The 3,827-nt window shown below is 37.9% G+C and overlaps 1 pseudogene; it reads left to right on the top strand.

Annotated features, from left to right (window-relative positions):
• The first annotated feature begins 1,200 nt into the window (after positions 1 to 1,200).
• On the top strand, positions 1,201 to 2,994 carry LOC149530611 (aspartic proteinase nepenthesin-2-like; annotated as a pseudogene).
• The last annotated feature ends 833 nt before the right edge of the window (positions 2,995 to 3,827 follow it).

Raw genomic sequence — 3,827 nt, 5'->3', positions numbered from 1 at the left:
TTTATTTATGTTTTTATGATTATGTCTTTGAACATTACACCCCATGAGGTTTTTTGGACTATGTCGATTAAGTGGACCAATAGCAGTGATGTCTTTAAATGTTGTTGGTTTATTATTTAGTTTCTTATGCATAGTAGTTTAAGGATTGTGGCTAATGACAATTTGGCTCTTAAAACTTTATGGTTTTTTATGTTTAAAGTTGGTATAGGTTAGACAATTGGGAGGTAACCTCCAGCTGAATTCTCAGCTATTTTGTACTCTGAGGTCAGTCCCCTATCTTTTTGGTTGCTATCAACTACTTCAAAAACAAAAATTATAAAACAGAGAAAACCTAGTGGGGATACACGTTCACATATCAAAATTCAATAATAATTATTAATAGATACACTATTACTTAAGAATTCTGCGTACTTTTAGAATCCATAAACTTTTAAAACTATTAAAATATATTTAAAATTATATAAAATGTTATGTAAAAATATGAAATTATATACACACACATATAACTATGTTGAAAGTCAAAATAACATAAAAAATCATAATTATATTTTTTTTCAATTAATTATTCCTAACTTTTTGATATATTACATAAGTAGAACGAATCATGTATTACATATATATCACATCATTTTCCATTCACTTTATATCTAAGAATAAAATAGATAAATATGAAACATAATCCTATATTCTTATAAAAATAGCGATTTTTTTAAATTTTGACATTGTACAATGTAGAATCCGTTTATATAAAATAAAAATAATAAACATTATATATATTTTGAGAAACGTGTTTAATGAATAATAAATTAGTTTTGATAATATTTACTTTCCCTATAAATTAATAGCAGTTGAGTAATCGAGTGGGGTAGGTAATTATTAGACAGTAGCATGAGAGCTAATGGCCATGGATATGACGCAGTCCCCACCGAGTAAAATCATGTGTAACAAAAGGAGAACAGGATGCATTAATTTGCACGAAAAGGAGAACGGACGAAACTAATGTCTAGGAACGGAACAATGTCCAGCAAATGTGCAACGGAATAAATTAATAATAAAATGCATAAAGAGAAGTGAATAAGGCAATATCTGCTCACTGCTTCCGTGAATAAAATAGACGACAAATGAAAGGCTGCATCGAACAAGCGAATAATCATTGCTAAAGATACGATAAGATTTTCTAGTAAGTGCGCCATTTGCTAGCAAAGTGCACATGCTAATCGTATTGCAGTGCAACAGTGATAACTCTTCTCTTTATAAACGAGAAAAGCTCCCAGCAACGACCACCATTGGCCACGCATAACTGAGATTAACAAGCGCTAATGTCGTTGGCTTTGCTTTTTAATTAGGGAGCAGTACTGAGCATATTCAAGTAGATCATTCCTGTGCAAACATGGCTGCAGTACTGAGCATATTCAAGTCTGTAGTCGTATCTCTAATCCTCTTTACATGCTGCCTTAGCAGTTGCAATGGATCGGGGAGTGTGCAGGGCGATTATTACTACAGAGTGGAGTTGATCCACAGAGAGTCCGCTCGGTCTCCACTGATGAAACCCCACATGAACCTCACGACTGCTGAGCGAGTGCGGCTGTCTGTGGAGAGGAGCAAAAAGAGGCTGGGAAGGCTACAATCCATGGCAAGAGGAGGAGGGGGTAATAACTTTTACAGCCCAGTAATGCCAAATGACGGCGGATTCATAATGCGAATTGGCATCGGGCACCCCACTCCACTGCTGCAGCACATGATCCTCGACACGGGCAGCGACCTCATTTGGTTGCAATGTAAACCATGCGCCATGTGTTATTCCCAGGAGGATCCCTTGTACGATCTCTATTCATCTTCCTCCTAAACGACTCTCTCCTGCCAGAGCAAATTCTGTACTGAGTCTGTCGAGAACTTCTGCGACCCTCCCAACATTTGTGGGTACTTCTATTCATACGGAGACGGTGCAACCACAACAGGAAACATGGCCTCTGAAATTTTCAGTCTCAAGAGAAGCTCTGCCATCTCCTCTGCTTGGGAAGCTCTTCCATCTCCTCTCGCCTTTGGCTGCGGTCACCGGCAGGAGGGGGGGCCAACCGTCACCGTCCCCGGTTTAGTCGATCTTGCAAGAGGAGTCATTTCTCTCCCTTCTCAGCTGGGCAAAACCATCAAGAACAAGTTTTCATACTGTTTGGGACCCATCGACGACGACGCTGGCGTCAGCTCTCTCATTCTCGGTGAGGCCCCTCTTCCTGGGAAATTTCAGTCTACTCCTTTTCTTAGAGCGAGTAACCGCAATAATTACGATATAAGATTCTACTATCTGGACTTGCATGGGATCAGCGTCGGCGGCACGATGGTGAAGTACCCGGCAGCCACGTTCCAAAGAGGAGGGCTGATAATCGATTCCGGGAGTACGCAAACGAGTATGCCCGATCCAGCGTACGAGCCGTTCATGGCGGCCGTGAAGTCTCGGATAAGAGCAAAGCCTGTGAACGAGCCAGCCAGCGGATACGATCATTGCTACTATTCCTCACAGGTGGTCTTATCTAAGCTTCCGCGGATTGCCTTTCATTTTGCTGGAAATGCAACGTTTGTCGTGCCTCCGAGGAACTCCTTTGATCCCGCGGAGGTTAATGGACGTCAGCTGCAGTGCTTCGCGTATTCTAGTTCGGGGGGTGAGGATAAAATATCCATTTTTGGGAACACTCAGCAGCAGAATTTCAATATCGTTTATGATTTGGGCAAGAACAAACTCTCCTTTGCTCCTGCCGTCTGTGACAATCTGTGATGTCAAAGAGTTGATGTGTAGTCTCCAGATAGATCTGTCTAATATTGTACTGTGTAACCACGTCGGTAGTTTAATAAGTCTATTTATTTAGACATGTAATAGATCGATCTGTAGTTTGTAGGTTAATATGTAAGGTATCATCTACACAGACCTTACAAGGAATCTGTGATATTATCCATATTAAGCCTTCAATATATCTATTCGGTATAATCTTTTATCATGAATATCTCTGGGTCGATAAAGTTGTAAATCGTATGTTACCTTAATTAGGAAAACATCAACAAAAAAATTCAATAGCATGAAGGTAATGGTCTTCCTCCCAAGAGTAATCCCGAGTGTATAATACATGTGCCTCTTCAATGTCAATCGTGACCACTACTACATCAAGGAAATGCGACTCTATGTAATATGAGAACTCGTTGCCGTTCACCTCCTAGATTTGGTATAAATCAAATACCTCAAACTTATCCACTCATCAAAGGATGTCTTATTTGTGAAATAAGATATTTAATGGTTTGATTCCAAGAGAATGAATTCTTTTGAAGATAATTACCACTAAGCATATAATCAGAGGTAATGTAGGCAGTACAACACTACTTGCGTCTGTACCGAGTTGTTGATACTAATTGCGAAAGCAATTTTAAAAGATAAACAAGAAATTACCAATCACACACGATCTCTATATCAATCTTTATATTAATTAAAGATAATTTTATTTTTCAATATGTACCTATGTATGTATGTGTGTACACCTAAGAACAGCATCATCCTTAATTAATAATAATGATATTTGTATTGTCTACTATATATAATTAACTAAGAAAATTAACATTTTTTGTTTTTGATTAAGGTAAAGATAGGTTTTGAAAGGACCTAAAAATCCTTTACAATCTTTGAGCATATACATATTCAATTAGATTATAGAAAACAAAATTAATCTAAGAGGAAACACACCAAAAAAGAGGCAAAAACAAAAATAGAGCAACACACAAGCCCATAACATGATAGACCCAAACCAAATTAGACCATGTGCATAATAAGGATTTTAGTTTTCTTC

Source organism: Cupressus sempervirens, chromosome 11 (assembly GCF_028749045.1).
Source record: "Cupressus sempervirens isolate cs-2001-9-10 chromosome 11, ASM2874904v1, whole genome shotgun sequence".
Taxonomy (NCBI): domain Eukaryota; kingdom Viridiplantae; phylum Streptophyta; class Pinopsida; order Cupressales; family Cupressaceae; genus Cupressus; species Cupressus sempervirens.
The sequence above is the reverse complement of the archived record's forward strand: the minus strand, read 5'-3'. Positions and strand labels throughout refer to the sequence as shown.